The sequence below is a fragment of the Anolis sagrei genome, chromosome 6, assembly GCF_037176765.1.
Source record: "Anolis sagrei isolate rAnoSag1 chromosome 6, rAnoSag1.mat, whole genome shotgun sequence".
NCBI classification, from domain to species: Eukaryota; Metazoa; Chordata; class Lepidosauria; order Squamata; family Dactyloidae; genus Anolis; species Anolis sagrei.
The window spans coordinates 81,001,882-81,021,465 of record NC_090026.1 but is presented as its reverse complement, the minus strand read 5'-3'; the positions used below and the strand labels follow the sequence as shown (position 1 = coordinate 81,021,465).

Here is a 19,584-nt window from a genome sequence, read left to right as displayed (position 1 = left end):
AGCAATCTGGCTGCCGTTCATTGGACTATTCGAAGCTTCTGGACAGTTTTCAAAGGAAATCCCATGTAGAGTGCGTTACAATAGTTATACGGGAGCGTGGACTACCGTGGCCAAGTCAGACTTCCCAAGGTATGGGTGCAGCTGGCGCACAAGTTTTAACTATGCAAATGCTCCCCTGGTCACCACCGAAACCTGGGGTTCCAGGCTCAGCGATGAATCCAGGATCACACCCAAGCTGCGAATCTTCAGGGGGAGTGTAACCCCATCCAACACAGGCTGTAATCCTATGCCCTGTTCGGCCTTACGACTGACCAGGAGTGCCTCTTTTATTATTACCCTGTCTTATCTCCCTTGAAGAGGACTCAAAGTGACTTAACATAAAAGCATCAGCATAACAATTTAAAATATTCCATTATGCAAATATTGAAACAGGATTAAATGTAAACAGTATTTAAAACAGTTAAAAACCATTAAAACAAATACAAAGTTTAAAACCTTATATCCTCACAAATAGCACTTTATACCACCTTACCTTGTGATAATGGCCCATAAGATCATATTCTATCAGGGATTTAGGTTGTGAAAAGGAGGGGAGGGGTATTGGGTGACTGCTTGCTAAAAAGGGTTAGGGTGGGAGGGCTTTAGCTATTATATCATTGTAACCTAGCAGTCTACGGGAAAACTAAGAAGTCTGGAAATAATGACTGAGCACATTGTATGTTTTTAATCTGTATTGCTGTTTTATATTTTAACCATATTACACTTTTATTTGGTATGTTTATTGTTATGTGCACGATGCGGCATTGAATTTTTTCCATAGTTTGTAAGCCGCCCAGAGTCCCCTTTGGGGTGAGAAGGGTGGGGTATAAATATAGTAAATGAATAATAAATAATAAATAAAAACCACTGAATCCCTTGAATTTGTCATAAAAACCTTCATTTTTAAAAGCTTGTCTGAATAAAAAGGTTTTAGCTGCTGGAAGGACAGCAGGAAGGGGGTCATTCTGGCTTACCTGGGCAGAGAGTTCCAGAGTTAAGGCAGCCACCAAGAAGGCCTGCTCTCTCGTTCCCACCAACTGGGCCTGAGATGGAGGTGGGACCAAGAGAAGAGCATCTCCTGAAGATCTCAGGACCCTGGCATGTTCGTACAAGGGGATGCGGTCAGTCAAAGAGCCAGGACCTGAACCATCTAGGGCTTTAAAGGTCATAACTAGCACTTAGAATTGTGCCCGGAAACAGACTGTCAGCCCCAGTGAGCAAACTGGTTGCAGCTCTTTGGACCAGCTGAAGTTTCCAAGCACTTTTGAAAGGCAGCCCCACATAGAGCACATTGCAGTATTCCAGATGGGATGTAAATAAGGCATGTACCACCATGGCCAGATCTGGCTTCTCAAGGAATGGGTGCAATTGGCGCACAAGTTTTAATTTTGCAAAAGCCCTCCTGCCCACCGCCAACACCTGGGCCTCTAGGTTCAGAGCCAAGTCCAGGAGGGCCCCCAAACTGCAGACCCATGTCTTCAGGGGGAGTAACTCCATCCAGCACAGGCTGGATCCCAATTCCCTGCTCTGCCTTCTGCCTGACCAGGAACACCTCTGTCTTGTCTGGATTAAGTTTCAATTTGTTTGCTCTCATCCAGTCCATTACTGATAACAGGCAATAGTTTAAGGTCAGGACGGCTTTCTTGGCATTAGGTGGAAAGGAGTATTAGAGTTGGGTGTTGTCTGCATATAGGTGGCACCAGGCATGTAGCCAGGGGGGGGGCTTGGGGGGCTTCAGCCCCCCCCCCGAAATTCTCATGGTGGTTCGCGAAAAGGCCTTACTGGTGCATTATTTAAACTGTTATGTTTATTAATATGATTTGATCACCATTCTCAATATATCCCATATGTATGGGGGTATTGGGGTAATGATACAAAAGGTTTGCTAGGCTAGACCCTCTTTCACTCAGACTCAGCCCCCCCCCCCGAAACTCAGCCCCCCCTGAAACCCCCCCTGAAATTTTTTTAGCCCCCCCCCCGAAATGAAATCCTGGCTACGGGCCTGGGTGGCACCATACTCCAAAACTCTGGCTCACCTCTCCCAGCAGTTTTATTTATATGTTAAACAGCATGGGGGGCAAAATGGAACCCTGAGGAAACCCACAGGCCAATGGCCAGGGGTTCAAAGAGCAGTCCCCAGTACCACCTTCTGGGTACAGCCCTCCAGGAAAGACCTAAGCTACTGTAAGATAGTGCCTCCCAGTCCCATCCTGGCGAGACAACACAGAAGGATATCATAGTATCAAAAGTCATCTAATTTTACTTCTGTTTGGAACCTGGTCCCATCTGTCTTTTTAACAGCTCTACTCTAATCCATCCATACCTTGATCCTGTAAGGACCTACATCCTCAGCCTTTATTCTGCAAACAGTGTTTTGAACTGTGCCAACTCTAGATAATGGGCTGTGCTCTGGAAGAGTTGGGTGTCTGAAGACAACCAAAGTGTGCTGCTACCAGGTCTGTGGTACACAATACATATTGGGGTGGGCACACTGATGTTTGACCCCATCTCCGTTTCCTGAAACCTATTTCTTTTTATTCATAAACATATGCCAGTTCATATCTTCATATCCCACTCGTCTACTAAACATATTGTCTTCAGTGCATTTTATATAGTTTTTAAGACCTGAAAGGTATGCTTTTTGTTGAGGTCATGATAGAATTGTTTTCCTTGGGCAAAATTAACAAAATAAATATAGCAGCAATTCTAGCAGAAGAAATATAGTTTCAGTTTTGTATTTGATACTTGCAAAAGCCCTTCCACTGCAGATCTATGGTGTTCAGTAGGAAAGAAAGAAGCGTTTGATTTGCTTTATTTTACTATGAAGTTCAGCTGGGAAGACAGAAGGAAAGCATCCCTGAATAGCAACTTTATTTGATGAGACCTTGCACATGCTCAACAGAGCAGCAAATTAGCATAATCTTAGGAGCACTGCTTTGGAAAGTGTGCGCGCACGTCTGTGTTTATGTATATGCACATCTATGTGTTGTGTAGACTGAAAATATTGTTGCAGTTATTGTGACATTAAAAACAATTCCAGTGATCTCTAAAATGGCACTTTGCATGATAGAGTGTCCCGAATCTCCATTATGCAGCATTCCTGGTTCTGACTTTCACAGAGTTCCTAAGGCAGAAAGGTACAGCTATAGAAAAGGTAAAAAGCACAGCTTAGTTTTTACTAAAGCTGCCGGGGTTTGCATGTAGAAAGAGAACGGATGGACTTGACCATATATGGGAGACAAAGACAGACTAAAGATGAGTTTTTTTTTTGTGAAAGGGTGAAAAATCGGTCATGAGACTTGCCAACTTTGCAAAAAGGAAATGGCCAAGGCTAAAGTTAGAATTTGCCAAGATCAGCAGATGTTTTCAGCTGTCGGCATCTTGAGATGTTTCCAAGAAGGGGCTTGCTTATTGCGAAGCGAAACTTAAAAATATATGAGCTAATTGCTTAATATTAATTATAATATTGACAGCTTTTTTAACCAATGATTTAATCTTCGGGGCGGCTCTTAAAGCCGAACCCCTTTTGATGTATAAAAGGAACACTACCTTTGATGCTCGGGGGCTTTTCCAGAGACGCCATGTTGTGTCGAAAAGCCACTAGCAGCTGCTATAAATAAACTATGATATTCTTGTTGAACCCAGTTGGCTGCCTTTCCTGACTCATCTGCGTCCGCAATTTGAACTAAAACGGAGCATTTTGGCTGAGCCTCTGAGCAATTGCTTGGGGAAAGAAAAAGCCTGCTTCATTTTTGGAGGTTCCACCGAGATTTGATTCAGACGGGCCGGAGTCGGGGGAGACGGATCTTGTTGGCAAGACGATTTTTGATCAGCATCAGGGGCGCGAGAGGCGATTGCCGTTAGCCGAGACAAAGGGGGCCCCCGACTACTAATAGCCGGCTGCGACACTCCCCTCTTCTGTCGGTGCTGCTGATCAAGGTAAATCGCAACTCTTCGGGTTCTCAAGAAATCAACTGGGAGTGGAGGAGTGATAAGAAGGATCCAAAAGGAGGAAAGTCCGGGGGACGAAGGTTGTTCCAACGTCTACAGAGACCCGGCAAGTATAAGTGGTCAAGTAAGACACTAGGTAACACACACCAGCGCTGGGGGAAGGGGGACCACTAAGTATCCCGTGGGGTAGTGGGAGGACGGGGCAAACCTTGCAGTTCCTAAAATGTGCCGTCGAGTGTCCGGGCGTCTAGGTCAAGGTTTGCTCCCCACTAGAGGCCATGGGTGGGAGGAACTCAAAGACGGTGTCTCCGCTTCAGTGTATGCTAGACAACTTTGACAAGTTTGTAGCTGCATCGAGTCAGGGAGATCCAGGGGATTTTAAGGACTACAGATTAAGGAATCTGTGCACAGGAGAATGGCCCACCTTTCCTTTTGGGTGGCCTGCAGAGGGGTCGTGGGACCTAAAGAAGATTAGGCAGGTAGAAAAATTTTGTGCTAACCATCATCCGGATCAATATATTTATATTGATGCCTGGGACAACGTGGTGACCCAAAATCCTGATTGGGTCCGAAAGTGTAAAGAAGTACAGTGTATGATGATAAGAAAAAGGAAAGGAAAGTCAAGGTTAAGGTCCTTGCCCAGGAAGAAGAGCCGGCGAAAGAACATAGTTACCGGGGACAGCGATATGCAATTCCCAATGCGCCCCCGCTAACAGTGGCTATGGGCACTAAAAGAGAGAATGTACAGAGAAGGTGTCAGGAGAAGAAGGAGGCGAAGGACGAGGTCAAGACAGAGGCAGAGAAAGAGATAGAGGATGTGGAAGAGACAGTGGAGGTTATACTCCACACCAGAAGAGGGAAGCAGTAGTGGCAGCAATAGCAGAAGAAGAATGGGAGGATGCGGAGGAAGAGGAATGAACCGACCAGGCTCTCGTTTTGCTGGACCCCGGGGAGCCGATGGTCACTATGGAAGTAGGGGACCAGCAAGTTGACTTTTTAGTAGACACTGGGGCAGAACGATCAGTGGTGAACAAACTTATTGGTCCTACCAGCACAGAAGTCACCAAAGTGGTGGGGCTGTCAGGAAAAATTCAGAAATGCCCTTTTCTACAGGAACGGACATGTAATCTGGCAGGCCATAATGTGAGTCATAAATTACTATATCACCCTGATTGCCCAGTGTCATTATTAGGAAGAGACATTTTGTCAAAATTAAGAGCACAGATCCAATTTTTAGACGATGGCCAAATGGAATTGACAATACCCATGGAAGAGGAATGGAGGATATACTTAGTACAACAGGAGAAGTCTACCCCGCGGCCAAAAGTTGAATGGCCCTGGGAGCGAACTCCTTTGGTGTGGGCAGAAGACAATCCTCCAGGACTGGCTAAATATGTGCCCCCAGTGGTAGTAGAGGTGAAGAAAGGAGCAGTCCCAGTCAAAAGACCACAGTACCCAGTGAGTCGGGAAGCTTCTGCAGGGATACAAGTTCACATTGACAGGTTGTTAGAACACGGAATTATTGTGCCCTGTAGTTCACCATGGAACACACCTCTGTTACCGATAAAGAAGCCAGGAACTAAGAATGAGTACCGCCCGGTGCAGGATCTTAGGGCAGTCAACCAAGCCACGGTGCTCCTCACCCCAGTAGTACCAAATCCCTACATCATGATGAGCCTAATCCCTTCGTGGACGGCATGGTTTACAGTTTTGGACTTGAAGGATGCGTTCTTTTGCATCAGGTTAGCTCCTGTCTCTCAACCCATCTTTGCTTTCCAATGGAACACCCAGCAAGCGGGCCAAAAGACTCAGTTTATGTGGAGGCGCCTTCCTCAGGGCTGGCAAAATAGCCCGACCATTTTCGGCCAGGCGCTTGCTAAGGACTTAGAGGAGTTCAAGATCCCTGAATCTGAAGGAATCTGGCTCCAATATGTAGATGATTTACTGATAGCTTGCAAGACGCAAGAGGGATGCAGACATTACACCTTGCAGATGTTAGGAACATTGGAGGAAAAAGGCTACAAGGTATCAAAGAAAAAGGCCCAGCTGTGTCAAAAGACTGTAAAATACCTGGGATTTGAAATAACTGAAGGACATAGGTCTTTGGGAACAGAAAGAAAGGAAGTAATTTGTGCAATTCCTACACCGTCCACTAGGAGACAGGTGAGGGAGTTTTTGGGTGCAACAGGATACTGTAGACATTGGATTCCTGGGTACGCTACGTTGGCTAAACCTCTGTACCGAGCTACCCGAGGAAATAGAGAAGACCCTTTTGAATGGACAAGAGAGTGCCAAGAGGCTTTTGAGGCCCTAAAAGAAGCCTTGATGTCATCTCCGGCGCTCGGGCTCCCAGACTTGGAAAAACCGTTCGACTTGTTCGTGTCTGAAAAAGAAGGAGTGGCTATAGGGGTGCTTACCCAGACATTAGGATCATGGCAGAGACCAGTGGCTTATCTGTCAAAACAGTTAGACACGGTAGCACAGGGAATGCCGCCCTGTCTTCGTGCAGTGGCAGCAGCAGTAGATTTGATAAAAGAAGCAAGTAAATTGACCATAGGACAGCCACTGGCCGTCAAAGTACCACACCATGTAAAGGCGCTGTTAGACACCAAGGGACCGCGCTGGCTCACAAATGAGAGACTGACAAAATATGAGGGGGTGTTGTGTGATAACCCGATGGTGACCCTAGAAACTTGTGCCACCTTAAATCCGGCCACCTTGTTGCCTGCCCCAGGAGAGGAAACAGTCCACCAGTGCATTCAGGTGATGGAACAGGTATATTCCAGCCGACCTGACTTAAAGGACGTACCAATGTCCAAGGCAGACATGACCCTGTTCACGGATGGCAGTAGCTTCATGGAGAACGGTGAGAGGCGTGCAGGATATGCGGTGGTACAGGGGGGGGGAGAGATTCTGGAAGCAGAGTCGCTCCCCCCGGGAACCTCCGCTCAACGGGCTGAATTGATAGCCCTCACCAGAGCACTGCAGTTGGCAAAGGGAAAACGGGTCAATGTCTACACAGACTCAAAGTACGCCTTTACTACGCTCCATGCCCATGGAGCTTTGTACAAGGAGCGGGGACTCCTTACGTCGGCTGGAAAGGGCGTTAAAAATGCAGCTGAGATTGTGGCCCTCCTGGAGGCGGTATGGGACCCGGACAAAGTGGCTGTAATGCATTGCAAAGGACACCAAAGGGGAGAAGACCCAGTGACACAGGGTAATAGACTAGCTGATTTGGCCGCAAGAGAGGCTGCTAAGCACCCCCACAATAAGCAGCACCTGTTGGCTGTGACGGTAATAAGAGATCCCCCATTAGAAAAGTTTACATACACAAAAGAAGAGGAGAATTGGGCTTTGGGGGAAAAAGGAGAATGGAAGGGAGAGGTCATTGTGATGCCAGATAACCGCGTTTATGTCCCTAAGGATATGGCGTGGCACATAGTCCGACATATGCACTCCAACACACACCTGGGTAAGACAGCCTTAGCTAAGCTGCTAGAACGGCAAATGTACATTGATGGACTCCATAGCCTGACAGCAGCAGCAGCACACCGATGCTGGACATGCGCCAAGAATAATCCTCGAGAAGGACCCTTAAAGCCACCAGGAATTCAACACATAGGCAACGTCCCATTCGAGGCAATTTTGACTGATTTTACTGAGATGCCCCCGCAAAAGGGCTACAAATATTTGCTTGTTTTTGTGGACACCTACACCGGGTGGGTAGAGGCATACCCAACCCGAACTGAAAAGGCAGTAGAAGTTTCAAGAGCACTTTTGAAGGACATAATCCCCAGATTTGGAATACCATTAGAAATAGGGTCTGACAACGGTCCAGCTTATGTACACAAGGTGATTCAAGGACTGTGTCAAATATTGGGCACAAAATGGAAATTGCATTGCGCTTATAGGCCCCAGTCCTCAGCTAAAGTTGAGAGAATGAATCGGACTCTAAAGACTGCTATGTCAAAAATCTGTCAAGAGACAGGGCTGGGTTGGACTGTAATACTGCCCATGGTACTATTGAGAGTAAGGTGTACCCCTCACAAAAAAACAGGTCTGACCCCCTATGAGAGACTATATGGCAGACCACCATTAAATTTGAGGTCGATACTAGACAAAGGGGGAGACCAACATGTGATTGGAGATAAACAAACCATTCAACAAGTGCAAGCCCTGGCTGGACAGATAAAACAAATTGCACAATATACTTCAGAGTTAAATCCACCCTATCCTACCACACCTTTGCATTGTTTCTCGCCAGGTGACGAGGTGCTTGTGAAAGAGTGGAAGATTGACCCACTAGGACCTAAGTGGAGAGGGCCCTATACTGTGCTGATATCAACCCCTACTGCCATTAAAGTGAAGGAAGTTAAACCTTGGATACATTACACCCGTGCCAAGCTGGCACCCCCCATGTGGGAGATAAAAAAGGCAGATCAGAGTGACCTGAGACTCAGGATCGTCCGGCAACTCCCTGAGGGGTCAACAAGGCCATGAAGCTGACCTCTTCGGGAACAACAGATCGTCGCAGGTCAAGTATGACGCAGTGTGGCCCAACGAAAGCCCTATCTTGGAAGTGGTGGATAGAGATTATAATGGGGAGGAGGGAAAGATGCCCTAGAAAACCAATAGGAGTTCGAACGGTTTTTGGATATATGATGCTTATAAACATGATCACTATGATACAGGGAAATTGGCTAAAAGAGCATGCTAGATTCATGTTTGATCAGCATGGAAAAGATGTGGCACTCCTATATGAACATCCAGAGAAAGTAGGTGACTTCTCTTTCCTCCCTACCCTAATAGCTGACCCCCAGGTGGTGCTCGGGGGGTTACAAGGAACTATTCAAAATCCCACCATATTTTCTCAGGTCCCCGATGGATTAAAACACATTAAATTTAGACGAATAAGATATACTGCCACCACGAGAGGAATGTGTTTTTGTTGTGCAAACAAGGGTACATGGAATCAAAAATGGAAAGGCTGGGAGCACAGAAAAGCTTTCCTAACAAGGTTGACAAATTACACTCACTGTCAGGACAAGTTTTATTTGTATGGAACCTATAACTCTACATATGTTAACAAACAAAATCTGGCCGACACGGACTGGAAAGAACTGTACCCTGAGTACCCACTGTTTGAGTCAAATTACACATCCCTGAGAAATGGAGGCAGTATTTGTTCAGGATGGCATATTAGAGATCCCAATATGTGGTTTTTCTTTGATAAATGGGCAACCAATTTTCATCCAGGAAGAAACCAGTGTGTTGGGGTAGGATACCTGACATTCCCTGTACGAGTCCTTAAACACCCTAGGAGGCTTCAGAGATCTTTGAAAGCCATAACACCCTTAGGACCTGAGTGCTCAGACGAAGTGATTATAGACTCACAACTGTCCGAAACTGGAGGCTCAAGGATAGGAGGAGGATTAATAACAGGGCTCCTAACCCTCGGGTCCTATCCTGGAATAATGGCCCAAGAAAACAGAAAGAGTATCATGGGACTCACATGTAGATTAGAGAAAAGCATAAATGCCACAGGAAAAATAGTTAGACAATTACAATCAGAAATTGAAGAACTAAGCCAAATGGCAATGCAACACAAGCTAGCCCTAGATTATTTGTTGGCAACAAAAGGAGGATTCTGTTCTATAATAAAGGGCCAGTGCGTGGTCCAATTTCATAATCTGAACCAAACAATTGAAGATGATTTGGAAAAATTGCAAGAGCTAATAAATCATAACGTAAAGGAAGATGGATGGCAACCTTTCTCATGGTTAACATCTCTGCTTCCTTCAGCATCATGGCTTAGAGAAATAATACTTGTGATTATGCTATGCGGTTTTGTCTTTTTGTTGCTAATGTGCTGTTTTCCAATTTTGCTTCAAGTTTGCCAGAGATATATGCATCAGACAGCTTCGGTAGAAAAGATAGCTCTCATTAAAAAGCATAATTGGAGAGATCCGTAATATCTAACCCTTGCTGATTTGCTCTCGCTTTTGTAAACCGCTTCGCAAAACAAAAACATGAGGGAATAAGGCAGAAAGGTACAGCTATAGAAAAGGTAAAAAGCACAGCTTAGTTTTTACTAAAGCTGCCGGGGTTTGCATGTAGAAAGAGAACGGATGGACTTGACCATATATGGGAGACAAAGACAGACTAAAGATGAGTTTTTTTTTTGTGAAAGGGTGAAAAATCGGTCATGAGACTTGCCAACTTTGCAAAAAGGAAATGGCCAAGGCTAAAGTTAGAATTTGCCAAGATCAGCAGATGTTTTCAGCTGTCGGCATCTTGAGATGTTTCCAAGAAGGGGCTTGCTTATTGCGAAGCGAAACTTAAAAATATATGAGCTAATTGCTTAATATTAATTATAATATTGACAGCTTTTTTAACCAATGATTTAATCTTCGGGGCGGCTCTTAAAGCCGAACCCCTTTTGATGTATAAAAGGAACACTACCTTTGATGCTCGGGGGCTTTTCCAGAGACGCCATGTTGTGTCGAAAAGCCACTAGCAGCTGCTATAAATAAACTATGATATTCTTGTTGAACCCAGTTGGCTGCCTTTCCTGACTCATCTGCGTCCGCAATTTGAACTAAAACGGAGCATTTTGGCTGAGCCTCTGAGCAATTGCTTGGGGAAAGAAAAAGCCTGCTTCATTCCCTTGCCTTTTTTCCAAAGGAGGAAGAAAATGTTGTAAACTGTGTGTTGAAAGAGCAAATCATTCTTCCAATCACTACTTATACAACCTACTGCCAGACAGGCAGCATTAAGAAATTGTAGCCATAAAATTTCCAGTCTTCCGAGAACCAGTGATACAAATTACATTCCTGGAAATGTCATCAGGTTCTTTGATGCATCTCCCTATGCCAGCATACCTCAGTTAACAAAGCGCCTGATAAAGAAGCCCTTTTTTGAAGAAAAAAAGAAGTCATTTTATGCTTGTTCAGCAAAATATTCTACATCTTCTCTCTAGATCAGGGGTCCACAAACTTTTTAAACAGAGGGCCAGGTCACAGTTCCTCAAACTGTTGGAGGGCCGGATTACTGTATAATCTGAAAAAAATCATGAATTCCTATGCACACTGCACATAGTGCAAAAATAACTTTAAAATAATACAATGCAGAACAATTTTAACAAATATAAACTTATTAGTATTTCAGTGGGAAGTGTGGGCCTGCTTTTGGCTGATGAGATAGGATTGTTGTTGTTATTATTGTGTGCTTTCAAGTCGTTTCAGACTTAGGTTGACCCTGAGTGAGGACTGGCTAAATGACCTTGGAGGGCCATATTCGGCCCTCAGGCCTTAGTTTGAGGACAACTGTTCTATACGATAGGGTTTTTTTTAAAGCATCATTAGCATTGGGAGGATGATGAGGGAGGGCTGGGGATACTTTCAATGTTTTGTTACAGCAATATTTCTGCATGAAGCAATTAAATAAGGAAACCTGAGAAGAGAATGATTTTACTCTAGCTGATCTTAGTGTAGCTGTCTGTGCCTGTCTACAACAGGTATCTCTTACTTAGAATCCCTTACTTAGGACACTTCTAGAAAGGGGCAAAACCCGCACTGAAGCGGGTTTTAAAAACCCGCTTTGGTGTGGGTTTTTTGTCCCCACAAGGACCCCCAAATCCGGGCTTTCCTGGGCAGAGTATTTATATGCCTTCCAGGTAACTATCAGGATGGCACCCAGACACCCTGAAGTCCCTCAAAACTACCCTTAATTTTTTTAAAAAAAACTTATCTAGCCAAATTCAAATAATTCCTTAATGATGGCCAAGTAAGTTTTTTTTTAATTTTAAGGGTAGTTTGGGGTTTTGGGGGAGGGGCTGGGAGCCCTCTCGATTTTCCAGGCTCATGGGAAGATGTCTGAAAAAGCAACTCTCATTGCCTTCTCTGACAGGACCCGATGTCTGCATCCTGTTAAATCATCTTTTGGACTTTTCCTTGTCTCCAGCATTCTATTGCTACCCACCCAGGGGGTGGCATAGCCCCTGGAGACCTTTCCACCCCCAAGACTGCCTCCCCAGGGCCTCCCTGCCCAGCTGGGAGGAGATCCCCGGCTGCGTCACTGCTGCCTCCTCCAATCAGGGTATACACCTGCCTCCTATCGAATCAGAGGCCTGGAAAACACAGGGCAGCTTCTCGGTGTTGGCCAATTAAGGGGAAGGGAGGGAGTTTCAAAACATAGCAATGTTAATGCATAAGAACTCTTGTATAAAACTGCTGGCTTATGTTTATGCTTCTACACTTGTACCCTTTGTGCATCCATTGCTTTACAAGTGTCCCCTCCGTGTAGATTGAATAAAGTCTCTGTTGTTTGCCTTCAACTTGGTGAGATTCCTGATTCCTGACTTGAAACATCCACTGTTAATGAAGCTTGCCAGACATCCCCTACACCAGTGGTTCTCAACCTGTGGGTCCCCAGATGTTTTGGCCCTACATACCTATCCGAACGTATCTCGGCCTATCAGCCCACCAGGACCCTTAGATCTTCAGGAGAAGCCCTTCTCTCTATCCCACCTGCCTCACAGGTGCGGCTCGTGGGAACGAGAGATAGGGCCTTTTCTGCGGTGGCCCCCCGGCTTTGGAATGCCCTCCCTACTGAATTAAGATCAGCGACTTCGCTAATGGCATTTAGGAAAAAACTAAAAACCTGGATGTTTGAGCAAGTCTTCAATTGACCTTCGTCGTGATGTTTTATCTGACCATGGATTAGGAATCAAGACAACGAATTGGATGACGATTTTAACTATGAGATGTCCCGATCTGTATTGGTGGCCCAATACTGCGTATGTTTTTTGTATGTATTCTTAATTTTAATTTTTATATGCTTAAGTGAATTGTATTTTTTAACATTGTATATTTTAACATGTTGTAAACCGCAATGAGTCGCCGCTCAGGCTGAGATATTGGCGGTATACAAGCATACCAAATAAATAAATAAATAAATAAACTCCCAGAAAACCTAGCAGCTGGTAAACTGGCTGGGATTTCTGGGACTTGTAGGCCAAAACACCTGGGAACCCACAGGTTGAGAACCACTGCCCTACACGATCCCTTCGATATTCCAGAGACGCCCTTCTCGCGCTCCCACCTCCATCGCAAGTGTGACTTGCGAGGGACAGAGCCTTCTCTGTGGTGGAGAAATTAGGCAAGCCCCCACCCTGGCAGTTTTTAGGAAGAGCTTGAAAACTTGGCTGTTCCAGTGTGCCTTCAAGGAATGATTAACTGAACTATAACCCTTGAGCTGACCAAGTCCTGCATGAAATGCCCTTGGAAGCACTATTTTCTACCTATTAGTGCAATTAAACCCTACTCTCGCTCCTCTGATCCCCTGTACAGATACATTACATTGCCTTCTCACCCAGTGTTTTAAACTTTTAATCATTGCTACTGGCCCTGCCCACTGTGATTTATTTTCTGTTTAAATTATTGTGATTTTACATTATTTGATGTGCTTATTTATATTGTCTCTTGTATTTTATTTTTATTTTTTATTGTTGTTGTATGTTGTTTATTTGCATTGCTCTATTGTTGGGCTTGGCCTCATGTAAGCCACCCCGAGTCCCCTTGGGGAGATGGTGGTGGGGTATAAATAAAATTATTATTATTATTATTATTATTATTATTATTATTATTATTACCCCTCTGCATCCACAGAGCTTTGAAAAACCCCAAATAAAAAGTGAAAATCATAAGAAATGTGGAGAGCAGTGAAATAAATAAATAAAACATCCTTGGATGTATTTGGAAGAAACTTTCAATTGGTCTCTAGAAGTTTCAAATGCTTTTGTTCACCTAAGCATGATCAAACATGTTGAACTGCTCTTTCTTTCTTTCTTTCTTTCTTTCTTTCTTTCTTTCTTTCTTGGGTGCAGGACTTGTGTCTATTTCTTCCACGTTTCCTTTAACAAATTGTCTGTTAAAGAAATAATGGCAGGAACACATTGACTTTGTTAACTCAAGGATATATGTATAACGAAGTTGGTCTCCTTTGTAGTTAGAACTGAATATGGCTGAAATCAGCTCTTCCTCCTGCAGCTCATTCATTGTGTGCTGCCTGCCTGCCTGCATATTTGAGATTTTTCTATTATTTTGTAGTGCAAAAGGCAAAAGAGCAACAAAAACAGTAGCAATGACCATAACCACCACCTAAGGAGCTGGCAAGCAAGGAGGCTTGGTTACCAAGGGACAGCAGCCAAAAAAGAAAAAGAAATTCCACATTGCATCAGCAAAGAACTGTTGATATGGCCAATTTTTCTGCATTTTGTGCCAACTTGCCTTCTCCTCCCCCTTTACAAACACATACAACACAAGGTGAAATTCAGCAGCATTGTTAAGTATCTTCCTCTCATAATGGAATCATCGAATGGTCATTATTCACTATAATAGCAATGACAGTAGTGGAGTTATTTGTTACTTGTCAATAGCCTGCCTCCCATCCAAACAAAGGGATCACTTCCCGCTTGCTGGGAGAAAAAGGCCAAGCACATAATGACAGGCGCTGAGCACAGGGGATGGAAAAGCTTTCTGAAGGATGGTTTCCCCCTGCCGGCCTTGCCTGGGAATATCCACCATGACTGAACAAAGCCACATAAAATGCATTATTGTAGATGAGAGTGCAAGGGATAATTGCAGTAATGTGATCCTAAAATGAGTCTGGTTTCTTTGTCTATGCTGTCTTGTGACTCCAGGTCAATAAATTGCACTTATTGTATTTTAAGAGGTCTTTAAAAATAACTTACATAGCTATAAGAGAATACATTACTAGTAAAAATTAATAAAACATGGCTTGGAAAGGATCCCTAAAATACATAGCAGCATTTTCTGAGTTGCCATTTTTATTCTTTCAAAATACAGTCCAGGAAATCAAATTAAAATATGATATTTTTTCTATTCTAAGATGCCATTGATTGGAATTTCAGTACCACCACCAAATAAAAGTGTTGTCTTAGAATATCTTTTAGAATTCCTTAGAAATTTCTTAAGACAAATATTCACTTCCATAATATCAAAGTGTTGGCTTACAGATCCATTTCCTCGTTCCTCTGCATGCACAATAACTTTTTGTTTCAATGCAGCTTTGTAGTGCAATCTTTCTGACATTTTGTTGTTCAGTAAGGGATCCAAATGAATGAAGTATAATAACTGTTTACGTAGCTGGTTTCAAATATACAACCAAAACTTTCCAGTTGTTGCTGAGTGAGCTCCACTATAATGAAATAATCCGCACTTACAAAGTATGGTACTTTATTCAACAACATAATAGCAAGAGCAGGGCGGAGTGATAACATCCAAATGTCGAGGCAGGGTTTCTGTATAAAAATACATTGTATGGTGTCAACTGTAAAGTTCAGAAAACTTGGGGGGGGGGGGGGAGATTGCAATTCTAAGGGCCCTTCCACACAGTCCTATATCCCATACTATCAAGACAGAAAGTCCCACATTATCCGAGTGTGGGCTCAGATAACCCAGTTCAAAGCAGATATTGTTAATTTTATGTTATGCTGCTTACTCTATATGTTTTGATGGTGTTACTTGGAAACCGCCCCGAGTCCCCCTCGGGGGGATAGAGCAGTATATAAATAAAGTTTATTTTTAAATTTTTTATTATATATAGGATGAACTCTGTTTTTAGAGATGTTTGTATTGGGGAGGAGTGTATCTTAGAATCGAAGAAATATGGCATTAGTAGAAAGTAAAACAACAAAACTAATTGCAAGTGTAGCAACTGAAAAGAACATATAGCTATTCCAGACTGGGATTCCAGGAAAGAAAACAAGCATTTTGCAAAGCCTTCAGAGAAATTCAGTTCTGATGTAGGGCACTGTAGCTTTGTGGGTGCCTTTGGGAATTGTTGTTAAGATTCCCTGTTGAGTATAGCATACAGTTTCAGCCAGTTGTGGAGCATATGCTTCCTTTCAGATATATTAAACTGCAACCAAAAGACAAGATTTTATTGGACCATGCTTAGACTGATTTGGGTGACAATTTTAATATGGTGAAACCATTGTACGCACTTAGACAAAAAATTGATTCTGATCTTGGCCACACTGTGAAATGATGATTGCTGGTTTCTCACATAAAATAGCCTTACATAACCATGTCTCAATTTTTAAGGGTTTTATTGTCTAACAGTAAAACCTTAATTCTTGTCCACAGTGGATAAAGTGTAGAGAATTGTCAGGAAGTAGGTGTCCAACCATTTTAATAAAAAAAAAATAGACACCCCCCCTCCGCCCCCCGTGCTCCAGAGCAGAAAAGATGGGACTTTATCTATGTTTTTGGCCCTGTCTGGGCTATTTTAGGCCTAAAGTTATAGGTTAGGTTTTCCCCCTGACATTAAGTCCATCGTGTCTGACTCTGAGAGTTGGTGCTCATCTCAATTTCTAAGCCAAAGAGCTGGTGTTGTCCGTAGACACCTCCAAGGTCATGTGGCTAGCATGACTGCATGGAGTGCCGTTACTGTCAAGCTCGAGTGGTACCTATTGATCTACCCACATTTGCATGTTTTCGAACTGCTAGGTTGGCAGAAGCTGGGGCTAACAGCAGACGCTCATGCCGCTCCCTGGATTCGAACCTGCAACCTTTCGGTGTGAAAGTTCGGCATCTCAGTGCTTTAATCCACTGCACCACTGTCCCCCCCCCCCCCAAATAGTTAGGCATGCCAGATGTCCCAGATTTTCAGAGACAGCCCTTTATTTTGGGAAAATGTCCAGCATCCCAGGGATCAGTGGCTGAGACATCCCTGGGCCTCGGCCAATGAGGGGCCTGCAAAGGGATGTCAACTGCCACAGAGGAGGAGGAGGAGGAAGAGGAGGAGGAGGAGGAGGAGGAGCATAGGTGGTGGAGGGGCAGGCCCTCATTGGCTGAGGCCCCAGAAGTCCTTGCCCGGAAGGCTGCCCTGCACATCACCTCACATCCCACTGGGTGTCTCTTATTTTGAAGGCAGACAGCTGCCTAGCCTGCACATAGTATATGACCTAAACGTTGATTTCCAGATCGGGTTCTGTTGGAAAATACATATCAAAAGGAGTTTTACATTGCTCTGCCACATATGTCCAGCAAGATATGGCATGACAAACAAGTGGAAAAACCTGTGAGGTCTTGTTGCAACTTCTTGCTGGACTGCAGCTTGCTGGTGGGTGGAGACTGACACATGATCCTTCAGCATACCCCTCAAACATTCACTCTGCAGAATTCCTTCATTCAGTGGCTACCTGATTTTAACATGAGTATGGGAAGAATTTGTGAGAGCCACTGTGTTGCCACGTTTGTAAAGATGCATTGACAACACAAGGCTATTGAGCCTAGATTATGACATCATAACTGCCTAACTTGACACCAGCCAGATCTCCAGGTTTGAGGTTTTGAAGGGCCCTGTGAAGCCCTGTGTGACCTGAGGATGGTTCTGCATCCTGAGATAAAACAACATTTGGCAACTTCAGTCATTGCAGGGGCCTACATATGCCACCATAGTCTGGGGACCTGCAAGAAGTCACCACTACGCAATTAGATGCATGGATGTTACAGCAGCTTGATTCATAACACACTGCCTCACTCATGTATTGCATAACTGAATGCATATAACCCAATGGGAATGAACACTTGGAGGCACCGTGTGCAGCCACACACATCATACATGAACATCAATGCACAAAGTCCATGAGCAATCGTGTCATAGTACCAACCTGCAACATTGGGTCCGTAACCTTGAACTGAATGCAGCCAATCTGCAATGGACAAAAATGTCAAAACTCTTCTATTGGGAAGTTAAACATGCATAAAACACCAGCAGACTTCTGGACATCATGTGGAAATACACAGCTGAACTCTTTATATTCTTCTTTGATTCTTGCGTTGTCTCGCTGAACTCAGTCTCATAACCCAGAGAAGGGTTATCGGGTAGGAATATGTTATACCCTTGGGAAAGCAAATAACCAAAACAGGCAGAGACACTTTAGAGTTTTGAGGGTCGAGGGGCTTTCTTTCAAGCAAATCTACAATTGAAGATTTTCCTGCTTTGCAAGATCCCAATCCACATGCATTTGAGAGGAGTCACTTGTTGAAGAATAAACAGTAGAGACGCATATGGAAGAAACTCCTAATGAAACTGATGGCATTTTGGGTTTTGTTTTATAGTGCCTTTTTTGCTTTTATTTTAGAATTCTAACTGTGCACCCCATAAAGAGAGTTAAAGTACATTCAGGAGCTGTTTTAAATCAAGAAGCTTTCATTTCCTGCTTGGTTTTAGCATATCTTAACAAAAGCGAGAGATTTCAAAAGCACTTGTGGAGTAGATTAGAATGTTAAGAGGAGCTTGAAGGGTGACATGAATAAATATGAAGTAAACAGCTGCACTTAAGGCAAGTTAGTTCAAATAGGTGACAAACAAATGTGATGCTTCAGAATGGATGCTAATTTCTCCGACAGGATACCGGAATAAATTATTGCCTCCATGCAATGATTGAAATTTCCCTCCTTGTTTAGATTGCCTTTTAGCAATTGCCAAAATCAGTTTCAAGTAAGATAAATCGGAGGCTGCCACAGTCCTGTTCCATCTTATGATCTGTACTGACAACAGAGCAGTGTACTTGATCCTTGTCCCTTTCCAAGAGTCTGAGTCAGATGCCACTCCATCATAAAACGGTGGCACACTATCTGTGAACTCTAGGCTGCTTTCTTCATTTGTTGGCTTTTCAAGAAGTGTTCATTATAGACATGTGTCTTATGTATATATAATGCAAGAATTAGTGCTTCACTGTTCACCATCACAAACCAATGCAACCCAAGGGTGTGGGATCATGCTTCCCTCTTGATGTTGGTGGACTACAAAGTACTTCAGCCAAGTGTGAGAAATGCTGGGACCTGCAATCTAACAATATCAGAAGGCTGCAAAATTCCTACCTCTATTCCAGTGGTTCCCAACCTGTGGTCCATGGACCACCAGTGGCACGCAAGAACACAAATATGGTCAGTGGCCTCACAATTACTACACAGTTGCCTCGAAACCACATGGGAACAAGAGTGACTGGTCTCGTGAAACCCTCTTATAGTGCTGAGGCAACAGGGATGTCGGGAGGGGAGGCTGACTACCCACAAAAGATTACTACTAACACATCAGCTCCAGATTATTAAATATGGTTTTCTGTGGGCGAGTAGATGGCGACTACTGGATGGCATATGTTCTGTATCAGAATCTAGAGCCGATGTGGTCTATCCAATGCAATTTTTTGAATCAGCACCCCAAATAACCGAACTGAATCTAAAGTTGACCAAAAACTGAATCATAACCCTTTTGGTACAAATGTTGGAGAGTGGTCTCTGGTCAAATAAAGATTGGGAACCACTACTCTATTTAAAAAAATGAATGTTTAAAATTATATCAATAGAAACAGGAAAAAAAATCCACTAGCTCTAATCCACATGGGAGAATCACATGCAGCCCACAAGGATCTTTCTTGCAGATCCAATAACTCCATCTGCCAATGTATTCAGTTTCTTCCATCTCTCTGAGACCCATGGTAGAAGAACATTCTTGTATTTAGGCTAACCATTTATAGTACCCATCAATGGGTGGCTGAAA

General features: G+C 43.8%; 1 long non-coding RNA gene across 1 annotated transcript; it reads left to right on the top strand.

Annotated features, from left to right (window-relative positions):
* Positions 1-3,984: 3,984 nt before the first annotated feature.
* On the top strand, positions 3,985-10,543 carry LOC137097388 (uncharacterized). The gene is made up of 2 exons (XR_010910189.1): positions 3,985-4,126; positions 8,255-10,543. It is a non-coding gene; the product is annotated as an uncharacterized lncRNA (long non-coding RNA).
* The last annotated feature ends 9,041 nt before the right edge of the window (positions 10,544-19,584 follow it).